At 45.5% G+C, this 15,989-nt stretch overlaps 1 protein-coding gene across 1 annotated transcript in view; it reads right to left on the bottom strand.

Annotated features, from left to right (window-relative positions):
* The window catches only part of LOC306766933 (inactive dipeptidyl peptidase 10-like), a gene marked incomplete at both ends in the record, with an annotated part of 238,030 nt that overhangs the window by 145,362 nt on the left and 76,679 nt on the right, over positions 1–15,989 (bottom strand). The gene's annotated exons all lie outside the window — the stretch shown is intronic.

The following is a 15,989-nucleotide window of genomic DNA, read 5'->3' as shown; positions in this document are numbered from 1 at the left end:
CTTGAGAATCATGGGTACGATGTGATTCCCTCTGGAGAATCATGGTTACGATGTGATCCCTTCTGCAGAATCATGGCGACGACCTGATTCCTTCGGGAGAATCATGGCTACGATGTGATTCCTTCTGAAGAATCATGGCTTCTACCTAAGTCCTTCTGGAGAATTATGGCTACGATGTGACCTGATTCCTTCTGGAGAATCATGGCTACGACCTGATTCCTTCGGGAGAATCATGGGTACGACCTGATTCCTTCTGGAGAATCATGGCCACTATGTGATTCCTTCTGGAGAAATATGGCTACCACCTTATACATTCTAGAGAATCATGGCTACAATGTGATTCCTTCTGGAAAATCATGGCTACAACATGAGTCCTTCTGGAGTATCATGGCTACGACCTGATTCCTCCTGAAGAATCATGGCTACGACCTGATTCCTCCTAGAGAATCATGGCTACGATGTGATTCCTTCTGGGGAATCATGGCTACGATGTGATTCCTTCTGGAGAATCATGGCTACGACATGATTCCTCCTGGAGAATCATGGGTACGACCTGATTCTTTCTGGAGAATCATGGTCAGACCTGATTGCTTCTGGAGAATCATGGCTACGATGTGATTCCTTCTGGAGAATCATGGCTACGAAGTGATTCCTGCTGGAGAATCATGGCTACAACATGATTCCTTCTGGAGAATCATGGCTACGACCTGATTCCTTCTGGAGAAACATGGCTACGATGTGATTCCTTCTGGAGAATCATGGCTACGAAGTGATTCCTTCTGGAGAATCATGGTTACGACCTGATTCCTTCTGGAGAATCATGGCTACGATGTGATTCCTTCTGGAGAAATATGGCTACCACCTTATACATTCTGGAGAATCATGGCTACGATGTGATTCCTTCTGGAAAATCATGGCTACAACATGAGTCCTTCTGGAGTATCATGGCTACGACCTGATTTCTCCTGGAGAATCATGGCTATGACCTGATTCCTTCTGGAGAATCATGGCTACGATGTGATTCCTTCTGGGGAATCATGGCTACGACCTGATTCCTTCAGGAGAATCATGGCTACGATGTTATTCCTTCTGGAGAATCATGGCTACGACCTGATTCCTCCTGGAGAATCATGGCTACGAAGTGATTCCTCCTGAAGAATCATGGCTACGACCTGATTCCTCCTAGAGAATCATGGCTACGACCTGATTTCTCCTGGAGAATCATGGCTACGACCTGATTCCTTCTGGAGAATCATGGCTACGATGTGATTCCTTCTGGGGAATCATGGCCACGACCTGATTCCTTCAGGAGAATCATGGCTACGATGTTATTCCTTCTGGAGAATCATGGCTACGACCTGATTCCTCCTGGAGAATCATGGGTACGACGTGATTCCTTCTGGAGAATCATGGTCAGACCTGATTCCTTCTGGAGAATCATGGCTACGATGTGATTCCTTCTGGAGAATCATGGCTACGAAGTGATTCCTCCTGAAGAATCATGGCTACGACCTGATTCCTCCTAGAGAATCATGGCTACGATGTGATTCCTTCTGGGGAATCATGGCTACGATGTGATTCCTTCTGGAAAATCATGGCTACAACATGAGTCCTTCTGGAGTATCATGGCTACGACCTGATTCCTCCTGAACAATCATGGCTACGACCTGATTCCTCCTAGAGAATCATGGCTACGATGTGATTCCTTCTGGGGAATCATGGCTACGACCTGATTCCTTCAGGAGAATCATGGCTACGACGTGATTCCTTCTGGAGAATCATGGCTACGACCTGATTCCTTCTGGAGAATCATGGCTACGATGTGATTCCTTCTGGAGAATCATGGCTACGAAGTGATTCCTTCTGGAGAATCATGGCTACAACATGATTCCTTCTGGAGAATCATGGCTACGACCTGATTCCTTCTGGAGAAACATGGCTACGATGTGATTCCTTCTGGAGAATCATGGCTACGAAGTGATTCCTTCTGGAGAATCATGGTTACGACCTGATTCGTTCTGGAGAATCATGGCTACGATGTGATTCCTTCTGGAGAAATATGGCTACCACCTTATACATTCTGGAGAATCATGGCTACGATGTGATTCCTTCTGGAAAATCATGGCTACAACATGAGTCCTTCTGGAGTATCATGGCTACGACCTGATTTCTCCTGGAGAATCATGGCTACGACCTGATTCCTTCTGGAGAATCATGGTCAGACCTGATTCCTTCTGGAGAATCATGGCTACGATGTGATTCCTTCTGGAGAATCATGGCTACGAAGTGATTCCTTCTGGAGAATCATGGCAACAACATGATTCCTTCTGGAGAATCATGGCTACGACCTGATTCCTTCTGGAGAATCATGGCTACGATGTGATTCCTTCTGGAGAATCATGGCTACGATGTGATCCCTTCTGGAGAATCATTGCTACGACCTGATTCCTTCTGGAGAATCATGGCTACAACATGAGTCCTTCTGGAGAATCATGGTCAGACCTGATTCCTTCTGGAGAATCATGGCTACGATGTGATTCCTTCTGGAGAATCATGGCTACGAAGTGATTCCTTCTGGAGAATCATGGCTACGACCTAATTCCTTCTGGAGGATCATGGCTACGATGTGATTCCTTCTGGAGAAATATGGCTACCACCTTATACATTCTGGAGAATTATGGCTACGATGTGACCTGATTCTTTCTGGAGTATCATGGCTACGACCTGATTCCTTCTTGAGAATCATGGGTACGATGTGATTCCCTCTGGAGAATCATGGTTACGATGTGATCCCTTCTGCAGAATCATGGCGACGACCTGATTCCTTCGGGAGAATCATGGCTACGATGTGATTCCTTCTGGAGAATCATGGCTACGACCTGATTCCTCCTGGAGAATCATGGGTACGACGTGATTCCTTCTGGAGAATCATGGTCAGACCTGATTCCTTCTGGAGAATCATGGCTACGATGTGATTCCTTCTGGAGAATCATGGCTACGAAGTGATTCCTCCTGAAGAATCATGGCTACGACCTGATTCCTCCTAGAGAATCATGGCTACGATGTGATTCCTTCTGGGGAATCATGGCTACGATGTGATTCCTTCTGGAAAATCATGGCTACAACATGAGTCCTTCTGGAGTATCATGGCTACGACCTGATTCCTCCTGAACAATCATGGCTACGACCTGATTCCTCCTAGAGAATCATGGCTACGATGTGATTCCTTCTGGGGAATCATGGCTACGACCTGATTCCTTCAGGAGAATCATGGCTACGATGTGATTCCTTCTGGAGAATCATGGCTACGACCTGATTCCTTCTGGAGAATCATGGCTACGATGTGATTCCTTCTGGAGAATCATGGCTACGAAGTGATTCCTTCTGGAGAATCATGGCTACAACATGATTCCTTCTGGAGAATCATGGCTACGACCTGATTCCTTCTGGAGAAACATGGCTACGATGTGATTCCTTCTGGAGAATCATGGCTACGATGTGATTCCTTCTGGAGAATCATGGCTACGAAGTGATTCCTTCTGGAGAATCATGGTTACGACCTGATTCCTTCTGGAGAATCATGGCTAAGATGTGATTCCTTCTGGAGAAATATGGCTACCACCTTATACATTCTGGAGAATCATGGCTACGATGTGATTCCTTCTGGAAAATCATGGCTACAACATGAGTCCTTCTGGAGTATCATGGCTACGACCTGATTTCTCCTGGAGAATCATGGCTACGACCTGATTCCTTCTGGAGAATCATGGCTACGATGTGATTCCTTCTGGGGAATCATGGCTACGACCTGATTCCTTCAGGAGAATCATGGCTACGATGTTATTCCTTCTGGAGAATCATGGCTACGACCTGATTCCTTCTGGGGAATCATGGTCAAACCTGATTCCTTCTGGAGAATCATGGCTACGATGTGATTCCTTCTGGAGAATCATGGCTACGAAGTGATTCCTTCTGGAGAATCATGGCAACAACATGATTCCTTCTGGAGAATCATGGCTACGACCTGATTCCTTCTGGAGAATCATGGCTACGATGTGATTCCTTCTGGAGAATCATGGCTACGATGTGATCCCTTCTGGAGAATCATTGCTACGACCTGATTCCTTCTGGAGAATCATGGCTACAACATGAGTCCTTCTGGAGAATCATGGTCAGACCTGATTCCTTCTGGAGAATCATGGCTACGATGTGATTCCTTCTGGAGAATCATGGCTACGAAGTGATTCCTTCTGGAGAATTATGGCTACAACCTGATTCCTTCTGGAGAATCATGGGTACGACCTGATTCCTTCTGGAGAAACATGGCTACGATGTGATTCCTTCTGGAGAATCATGGCTACGAAGTGATTCCTTCTGGAGAATTATGGTTACGACCTGATTCCTTCTGGAGAAACATGGCTACGATGTGATTCCTTCTGGAGAAATATGGCTACCACCTTATACATTCTGGAGAATCATGGCTACGATGTGATTCCTTCTGGAAAATCATGGCTACAACATGAGTCCTTCTGGAGTATCATGGCTACGACCTGATTCCTCCTGGAGAATCATGGCTACGACCTTATTCCTTCTGGAGAATCATGGGTACGACCTGATTCCTCCTTGAGAATCATGGCTACGACCTGATTCCTTCTGGAGAATCATGGCTACGATGTGATTCCTTCTGGGGAATCATGGCTACGACCTGATTCCTCCTGGAGAATCATAGGTACGACCTGATTCCTTCTGGAGAATCATGGTCAGACCTGATTCCTTCTGGAGAATCATGGCTACGACCTGATTCCTTCTGGAGAATCATGGCTACGATGTGATTCCTTCTGGAGAATCATGGCTACGATGTGATCCCTTCTGGAGAATCATTGCTACGACCTGATTCCTTCTGGAGAATCATGGCTACGACCTGATTCCTTCTGGAGAATCATGGCTACGATGTGATCCGTTCTGGAGAATCATGGCTACGACCTGATTCCTTCTGGAGAATCATGGCTACGATGTGATTCCTTCTGGAGAATCATGGCTACGACCTAATTCCTTCTGGAGAATTATGGCTACGATGTGACCTGATTCTTTCTGGAGTATCATGGCTACGACCTGATTCCTTCTTGAGAATCATGGGTACGATGTGATTCCCTCTGGAGAATCATGGTTACGATGTGATCCCTTCTGCAGAATCATGGCGACGACTTGATTCCTTCGGGAGAATCATGGCTACGATGTGATTCCTTCTGAAGAATCATGGCTTCTACCTAAGTCCTTCAGGAGAATCATGGCTACGATGTGATTCCTTCTGAAGAATCATGGCTTCTACCTAAGTCCTTCTGGAGAATCATGGGTACGATTTGATTCCCTCTTTAGAATTATGTTTACGACCTTATTCCTTCTGGAGAATCATGGCTATGATGTGATCCCTTCTGGAGAATCATGGCTACGACCTGATTCCTTCTGAAAAATCATGTCTACGATGTGATTCCTTCTGAAGAATCATGGCTACGACCTAATTCCTTCTGGAGAATCATGGCTACGATGTGACCTGATTCCTTCTGGAGAATCATGGCTACGACCTGATTCCTTCGGGAGAATCATGGGTACGACCTGATTCCTTCTGGAGAAACATGGCTACGATGTGATTCCTTCTGGAGAATCATGGCTACGATGTGATTCCTTCTGGAGAATCATGTTTACGACCTGATTCCTTCTGGAGAATCATGGCTACGATGTGATTCCTTCTGGAGAAATATGGCTACCACCTTATACATTCTAGAGAATCATGGCTACGATGTGATTCCTTCTGGAAAATCATGGCTACAACATGAGTCCTTCTGGAGTATCATGGCTACGACCTGATTCCTCCTGAAGAATCATGGCTACGACCTGATTCCTCCTAGAGAATCATGGCTACGACCTTATTCCTTCTGGAGAATCATGGGTACGACCTGATTCCTCCTGGAGAATCATGGCTACGACCTGATTCCTTCTGGAGAATCATGGCTACGATGTCATTCCTTCTGGGGAATCATGGCTACGACCTGATTCCTTCAGGAGAATCATGGCTACGATGTGATTCCTTCTGGAAAATGTTGGCTACGACCTGATTCCTCCTGGAGAATCATGGGTACGACCTGATTCCTCCTGGAGAATCATGGCTACGATGTGATTCCTTCTGGAGAATCATGGGTACGACCTGATTCCTTCTGCAGAATCATGGCTACGATGTGATTCCTCCTGGAGAATCATGGGTATGACCTGATTCTTTCTGGAGAATCATGGCTAAGATGTGATTCCTTCTGGAGAATTATGGCTACCACCTGATTCCTTCTGGAGAATCATGGTAAGACCTGATTCCCTGTGGAGAATCATGGCTACGATGTGATTCCTTCTGGAGAATCATGGCTACGAAGTGATTCCTTCTGGAGAATCATGGCTACAACATGATTCCTTCTGGAGAATCATGGCTACGACCTGATTCCTTCTGGAGAATCATGGCTACGATGTGATTCCTTCTGGAGAATCATGGCTACGATGTGATCCCTTCTGGAGAATCATTGCTACGACCTGATTCCTTCTGGAGAATCATGGCTACGATGTGATCCGTTCTGGAGAATCATGGCTACGACCTAATTCCTTCTGGAGAATCATGGCTACGATGTGATTCCTTCTGAAGAATCATGGCTACGACCTAATTCCTTCTGGAGGATCATGGCTACGATGTGATTCCTTCTGGAGAAATATGGCTACCACCTTATACATTCTGGAGAATTATGGCTACGATGTGACCTGATTCTTTCTGGAGTATCATGGCTACGACCTGATTCCTTCTTGAGAATCATGGGTACGATGTGATTCCCTCTGGAGAATCATGGTTACGATGTGATCCCTTCTGCAGAATCATGGCGACGACCTGATTCCTTCGGGAGAATCATGGCTACGATGTGATTCCTTCTGAAGAATCATGGCTTCTACCTAAGTCCTTCTGGAGAATCATGGGTACGATTTGATTCCCTCTTTAGAATTATGTTTACGACCTGATTCCTTCTGGAGAATCATGGCTATGATGTGATCCCTTCTGGAGAATCATGGCTACGACCTGATTCCTTCTGAAAAATCATGTCTACGATGTGATTCCTTCTGAAGAATCATGGCTACGACCTAATTCCTTCTGGAGAATCATGGCTACGATGTGATTCCTTCTGGAGAAATATGGCTACGAACTGATACATTATGGAGAATTATGGCTACGATGTGACCTGATTCCTTCTGAGAATCATGGTCAGACCTGATTCCTTCTGGAGAAACATGGCTACGATGTGATTCCTTCTGGAGAATCATGGCTACGATGTGATTCCTTCTGGAGAATCATGGCTACGATGTGATTCCTTCTGGAGAATCATGGCTACGAAGTGATTCCTTCTGGAGAATCATGGCTACAACATGATTCCTTCTGGAGAATCATGGCTACAACATGATTCCTTCTGGAGAATCATGGCTACGACCTGATTCCTTCTGGAGAATCATGGCTACGACCTGATTCCTTCTGGAGAATCATGGCTACGATGTGATTCCTTCTGGAGAATCATGGCTACGAAGTGATTCCTTCTGGAGAATCATGGCTACAACATGATTCCTTCTGGAGAATCATGGCTACAACATGATTCCTTCTGGAGAATCATGGCTACGACCTGATTCCTTCTGGAGAATCATGGCTACGACCTGATTCCTTCTGGAGAATCATGGCTACGATGTGATCCGTTCTGGAGAATCATGGCTACGACCTGATTCCTTCTGGAGAATCATAGCTACGATGTGATTCCTTCTGAAGAATCATGGCTACGACCTAATTCCTTCTGGAGGATCATGGCTACGACCTGATTCCTTCTGGAGAAATATGGCTACCACCTTATACATTCTGGAGAATTATGGCTACGATGTGACCTGATTCTTTCTGGAGTATTATGGCTACGACCTGATTCCTTCTTGAGAATCATGGGTACGATGTGATTCCCTCTGGAGAATCATGGTTACGATGTGATCCCTTCTGCAGAATCATGGCGACGACCTGATTCCTTCGGGAGAATCATGGCTACGATGTGATTCCTTCTGAAGAATCATGGCTTCTAACTAAGTCCTTCTGGAGAATCATGGCTACGATGTGATTCCTTCTGAAGAATCATGGCTTCTACCTAAGTCCTTCTGGAGAATCATGGGTACGATTTGATTCCCTCTTTAGAATTATGTTTACGACCTGATTCCTTCTGGAGAATCATGGCTATGATGTGATCCCTTCTGGAGAATCATGGCTACGACCTGATTCCTTCTGAAAAATCATGTCTACGATGTGATTCCTTCTGAAGAATCATGGCTACGACCTAATTCCTTCTGGAGAATCATGGCTACGATGTGATTCCTTCTGGAGAAATATGGCTACGACCTGATACATTCTGCAGAATTATGGCTACGATGTGATCTGATTCCTTCTGGAGAATCATGGCTACGACCTGATTCCTTCGGGAGAATCATGGGTACGACCTGATTCCTTCTGGAGAAACATGGCTACGATGTGATTCCTTCTGGAGAATCATGGCTAAGATGTGATTCCTTCTGGAGAATTATGGCTACGACCTGATTCCTTCTGGAGAATCATGGTCAGACCTGATTCCTTCTGGAGAATCATGGCTACGATGTGATTCCGTCTGGAGAATCATGGCTACGAAGTGATTCCTTCTGGAGAATCATGGCTACAACATGATTCCTTCTGGAGAATCATGGCTACGACCTGATTCCTTCTGGAGAATCATGGCTACGATGTGATTCCTTCTGGAGAATCATGGCTACGAAGTGATTCCTTCTGGAGAATCATGGCTACAACATGATTCCTCCTGGAGAATCATGGCTACGATGTGATTCCTTCTGAAGAATCATGGCTACGACCTGATTCCTTCTGGAGAATCATGGCTACGATGTGATTCCTTCTGGGGAATCATGGCTACGACCTGATTCCTTCAGGAGAATCATGGCTACGATGTGATTCCTTCTGGAGAATCATGGCTACGACCTGATTGCTCCTGGAGAATCATGGGTACGACCTGATTCCTTCTGGAGAATCATGGCTACGATGTGATTCCTTCTGGAGAATCATGGCTACGATGTGATTCCTTCTGCAGAATCATGGCTACGATGTTATTCCTCCTGGAGAATCTTGAGTATGACCTGATTCCTTCTGGAGAATCATGGCTAAGATGTGATTCCTTCTGGAGAATTATGGCTACGACCTGATTCCTTCTGGAGAATCATGGTCAGACCTGATTCCTTCTGGAGAATCATGGCAACGATGTGATTCCTTCTGGAGAATCATGGCTACGATGTGATCCCTTCTGGAGAATCATTGCTACGACCTGATTCCTTCTGGAGAATCATTGCTACGACCTGATTCCTTCTGGAGAATCATGGCTACTATGTGATCCGTTCTGGAGAATTATGGCTACGACCTGATTCCTCCTGGAGAATCATGGCTACGATGTGATCCCTTCTGGAGAATCATGGCTACGACCTGATTCCTTCGGGAGAATCATGGCTACGATGTGATTCCTTCTGAAGAATCATGGCTTCTACCTAAGTCCTTCTGGAGAATCATGGCTACGATGTGATTCCTTCTGAAGTATCATGGCTTCTACCTAAGTCCTTCTGGAGAATCATTGGTACGATTTGATTCCTTCTTTAGAATCATGTTTACGACCTGATTCCTTCTGGAGAATCATGGCTATGATGTGATCCCTTCTGGAGAATCATGGCTACGACCTGATTCCTTCTGAAAAATCATGTCTACGATGTCATTCCTTCTGAAGAATCATGGCTACGAACTAATTCCTTCTGGAGAATCATGGCTACGATGTGATTCCTTCTGGAGAAATATGGCTACGACCTGATACATTCTGGAGAATTATGGCTACGATGTGACCTGATTCCTTCTGGAGAATCATGGCTACGACCTGATTCCTTCGGGAGAATCATGGGTACGATGTGATTCCCTCTGGAGAATCATGGTTACGATGTGATCCCTTCTGGAGAATCATGGCTACGACCTGATTCCTTCGGGAGAATCATGGCTACGATGTGATTCCTTCTGAAGAATCATGGCTTTTACCTAAGTCCTTCTGGAGAATCATGGCTACGACCTGATTCCTTCTGAAGAATCATGGCTTCTACCTATCTCCTTCTGGAGAATCATGGGTACGATTTGATTCCTTCTTTAGAATCATGTTTACGACCTGATTCCTTCTGGAGAGTCATGGCTACTATGTGATTCCTTCTAGAGAATCATGGCTACGACCTGATTCCTTCTGGAGAAACATGGCTACGAAGTGATTCCTTCTGGAGAATCATGGCTACAACATGATTCCTTCTGGAGAATCATGGCTATGACCTGATTCCTTCTGGAGAATCATGGCTACGACCTGATTCCTTCTGGAGAATCATGGCTACAACATGATTCCTTCTGGAGAATCATGGCTATGACCTGATTCCTTCTGGAGAATCATGGCTACGACCTGATTCCTTCTGGAGAATCATGCTTACGATGTGATTCCTTCTGGAGAATCATGGCTACGACCTGATTCCTTCTGGAGAATCATGGCTAAGATGTGATTCCTTCTGGAGAATTATGGCAACGACCTGATTCCTTCTGGAGAATCATGGTCAGACCTGATTCCTTCTGGAGAATCATGGCTACGATGTGATTCCTTCTGGAGAATCATGGCTACGAAGTGATTCCTTCTGGAGAATCATGGCTACAACATGATTCCTTCTGGAGAATCATGGCTATGACCTGATTCCTTCTGGAGAATCATGGGTATGACCTGATTCCTTCTGGAGAATCATGCTTACGATGTGATTCCTTCTGGAGAATCATGGGTACGACCTGATTCCTTCTGGAGAATCATGGCTAAGATGTGATTCCTTCTGGAGAATTATGGCAACGACCTGATTCCTTCTGGAGAATCATGGTCAGACCTGATTCCTTCTGGAGAATCATGGCTACGATGTGATTCCGTCTGGAGAATCATGGCTACGAAGTGATTCCTTCTGGAGAATCATGGCTACAACATGATTCCTTCTGGAGAATCATGGCTACGACCTGATTCCTTCTGGAGAATCATGGCTACGATGTGATTCCTTCAGGAGAATCATGGCTACGATGTGATCCCTTCTGGAGAATCATTGCTAGGACCTGATTCCTTCTGGAGAATCATGGCTACGATGTGATTCCTTCTGAAGAATCATGGCTACGACCTGATTCCTTCTGGAGGATCATGGCTACGATGTGATTCCTTCTGGAGAATCATGGCTACGACCTGATTCCTTCTGGAGAATCATGGCTACGATGTGATTCCTTCAGGAGAATCATGGCTACGATGTGATCCCTTCTGGAGAATCATTGCTACGACCTGATTCCTTCTGGAGAATCATGGCTACCATGTGATTCCTTCTGGAGAATCATGGCTACGACCTGATTCCTTCTGGAGAATCATGGCTACGATGTGATCCGTTCTGGAGAATCATGGCTACGACCTGATTCCTTCTGGAGAATCATGGCTACGATGTGATTCCTTCTGAAGAATCATGGCTACGACCTGATTCCTTCTGGAGGATCATGGCTACGATGTGATTCCTTCTGGAGAAATATGGCTACCACCTTATACATTCTGGAGAATTATGGCTACGATATGACCTGATTCTTTCTGGAGTATCATGGCTACGACCTGATTCCTTCTGGAGAATCATGGTTACGATGTGATCCCTTATGCAGAATCATGGCGACGACCTGATTCCTTCGGGAGAATCATGGCTACGATGTGATTCCTTCTGAAGAATCATGGCTTCTACCTAAGTCCTTCTGGAGAATCATGGCTACGACCTTATTCCTTCTGGAGAATCATGGGTACGACCTGATTCCTCCTGGAGAATCATGGCTACGACCTGATTCCTTCAGGAGAATTATGGCTATGATGTGATCCCTTCTGGAGAATCATTGCCACGACCTGATTCCTTCTGGAGAATCATGGCTACGATGTGATTCCTTCTGGAGAATCATTGCTACGACCTGATTCCTTCTGGAGAATCATGGCTACGACCTGATTCCTTCTGGAGAATCATGGCTACGACCTGATTCTTTCTGGAAAATCATGGCTATGACCTTATTCCTTCTGGAGAATCATGGGTACGACCTGATTCCTTCGGGAGAATCATGGCTTCGATGTGATTCCTACTGGAGAATCATGGCTACGACCTGATTCCTCCTGGAGAATCATGGGTACGACCTGATTCCTTCTGGAGAATCATGGCTACGATTTGATTCCTTCTGGAGAATCATGGGTACGACCTGATTCCTTCTGGAGAATCATGGCTACGACCTGATTCCTCCTGGAGAATCATGGGTATGACCTGATTCTTTCTGGAGAATCATGGCTACGATGTGATTCCTTCTGGAGAATCATGGCTACGACCTGATTCCTTCTGGAGAATCATGGCTACGAAATGATTCCTTCTGGAGAATCATGGCTACAACATGATTCTTTCTGGAGAATCATGGCTACGACCTGATTTCTCCTGGAGAATCATGGCTACGATGTGATTCCTTCTGGAGAATTATGGCTACGATGTGATTCCTTCTGGAGAATTATGGCTACGAACTGATTCCTTCGGGAGAATCATGGCTTCGATGAGATTCCTACTGGAGAATCATGGCTACGACCTGATTCCTCCTGGAGAATCATGGATACGACCTGATTCCTTCTGGAGAATCATGGCTACGATTTGATTCCTTCTGGAGAATCATGGGTACGACCTGATTCCTTCTGGAGAATCATGGCTACGACCTGATTCCTCCTGGAGAATCATGGGTATGACCTGATTCTTTCTGGAGAATCATGGCTACGATTTGATTCCTTCTGGAGAATCATGGGTACGACCTGATTCCTTCTGGAGAATCATGGGTACGACCTGATTACTTCTGGAGAATCATGGCTACGAAGTGATTCCTTCTGGAGAATCATGGCTACAACATGATTCCTTCTGGAGAATCATGGCTACGACCTGATTCCTTCGGGAGAATCATGGCTACCATGTGATTCCTTCTGGAGAATCATGGCTACGACCTGATTCCTTCTGGAGAATCATGGCTACGATGTGATTCCTTCTGGAGAATCATGGCTACGACCTGATTCCTTCTGGAGAATCATGGCTACGATGTGATTCCTTCTGAAGAATCATGGCTACGACCTGATTCTTCTGGAGGATCATGGCTACGATGTGATTCCTTCTGGAGAAATATGGCTACCACCTTATACATTCTGGAGAATCATGGCTACGATGTGATTCCTTCTGAAGAATCATGGCTTCTACCTAAGTCCTTCTGGAGAATCATGGCTACGACCTTATTCCTTCTGGAGAATCATGGGTACGACCTGATTCCTCCTGGAGAATCATGGCTACGACCTGATTCCTTCAGGAGAATTATGGCTATGATGTGATCCCTTCTGGAGAATCATTGCCACGACCTGATTCCTTCTGGAGAATCATGGCTACGATGTGATTCCTTCTGGACAATCATGGGTACGATGTGATTCCTTCTGGAGAATCATGGGTACGATGTGATTCCTTCTTTAGAATCATGGCTACGAACTGATTCCTTCTGGAGAATCATGGCTACGATGTGATTCCTTCTGGAGAATCATGGCTACGACCTGATTCCTTCTGGAGAATCATGGCTACGATTTGATTCCTTCTGGAGAATCATGGCTACAACATGAGTCCTTCTGGAGAATCATGGCTACGACCTGATTCCTCCTGGAGAATCATGGCTACGACATGTTCCTACTGGAGAATCATGGCTATGACCTTATTCCTTCTGGAGAATCATGGGTACGACCTGATTCCTTGGGGAGAATCATGGCTTCGATGTGATTCCTACTGGAGAATCATGGCTACGACCTGATTCCTCCTGGAGAATCATGGGTACGACCTGATTCCTTCTGGAGAATCATGGGTACGACCTGATTCCTTCTGGAGAATCATGGCTACGACCTGATTCCTCCTGGAGAATCATGGGTATGACCTGATTCTTTCTGGAGAATCATGGCTACGATGTGATTCCTTCTGGAGAATCATGGGTACGACCTGATTCCTTCTGGAGAATCATGGGTACGACCTGATTCCTTCTGGAGAATCATGGCTACGATGTGATTCCTTCTGGAGAATCATGGCTACGATGTGATTCCTTCTGGAGAATCATGGCTACGAAATGATTCCTTCTGGAGAATCATGGCTACAACATGATTCCTTCTGGAGAATCATGGCTACGACCTGATTCCTTCTGGAGAATCATGGTTACTCCCTGATTCCTTCTGGAGAATCATGGCTACGATGTGATCCCTTCGGGAGAATCATTGCTACGACCTGATTCCTTCTGGAGAATCATGGCTACGATGTGATTCCTTCTGGGGAATCATGGCTACGACCTGATTCCTTCTGGAGAATCATGGCTACGATGTGATTCCTTCTTGAGAATCATGGCTACGATGTGATTCCTTCAGGAGAATCATGGCTACGATGTGACCTGATTCCTTCTGGAGAATCATGGCTACGATGTGATTCCTTCTGGAGAATCATGGCTACGATGTTACCTGATTCCTTCTGGAGAATCATGGCTACGATGTGACCTGATTCCTTCTGGAGAATCATGGCTACGATGTGATTCCTTCTGGAGAATCATGGCTACGACGTGATTCCTCCTGGAGAATCATGGGTATGACCTGATTCTTTCTGGAGAATCATGGCTACGATGTGATTCCTTCTGGAGAATCATGGGTACGACCTGATTCCTTCTGGAGAATCATGGCTACGACGTGATTCCTCCTGGAGAATCATGGGTATGACCTGATTCTTTCTGGAGAATCATGGCTACGATGTGATTCCTTCTGGAGAATCATGGGTACGACCTGATTCCTTCTGGAGAATCATGGCTACGATGTGATTCCTTCAGGAGAATCATGGCTACGATGTGATCCCTTCTGGAGAATCATTGCTACGACCTGATTCCTTCTGGAGAATCATGGCTACCATGTGATTCCTTCTGGAGAATCATGGCTACGACCTGATTCCTTCTGGAGAATCATGGCTACGATGTGATCCGTTCTGGAGAATCATGGCTACGACCTGATTCCTTCTGGAGAATCATGGCTACGATGTGATTCATTCTGAAGAATCATGGCTACGACCTGATTCCTTCTGGAGGATCATGGCTACGATGTGATTCCTTCTGGAGAAATATGGCTACCACCTTATACATTCTGGAGAATTATGGCTACGATATGACCTGATTCTTTCTGGAGTATCATGGCTACGACCTGATTCCTTCTGGAGAATCATGGTTACGATGTGATCCCTTATGCAGAATCATGGCGACGACCTGATTCCTTCGGGAGAATCATGGCTACGATGTGATTCCTTCTGAAGAATCATGGCTTCTACCTAAGTCCTTCTGGAGAATCATGGCTACGACCTGATTCCTTCTGGAGAATCATGGCTACGACCTGATTCCTTCTGGAGAATCATGGCTACGATGTGATTCCTTCTGGAGAATCATGGCTACGACCTGATTCTTTCTGGAAAATCATGGCTACGATGTGATTCCTTCTGGACAATCATGGGTACGATGTGATTCCTTCTGGAGAATCATGGGTACGATGTGATTCCTTCTTTAGAATCATGGCTACGAACTGATTCCTTCTGGAGGATCATGGCTACGATGTGATTCCTTCTGGAGAAATATGGCTACCACCTTATACATTCTGGAGAATTATGGCTACGATATGACCTGATTCTTTCTGGAGTATCATGGCTACGACCTGATTCCTTCTGGAGAATCATGGCTACGAAATGATTCCTTCTGGAGAATCATGGCTACAACATGATTC

The sequence above is a fragment of the Telmatherina bonti genome (assembly GCF_933228915.1).
Source record: "Telmatherina bonti genome assembly, chromosome: 15".
NCBI classification, from domain to species: domain Eukaryota; kingdom Metazoa; phylum Chordata; class Actinopteri; order Atheriniformes; family Telmatherinidae; genus Telmatherina; species Telmatherina bonti.
This window is presented reverse-complemented; position numbering and strand designations above follow the sequence as displayed.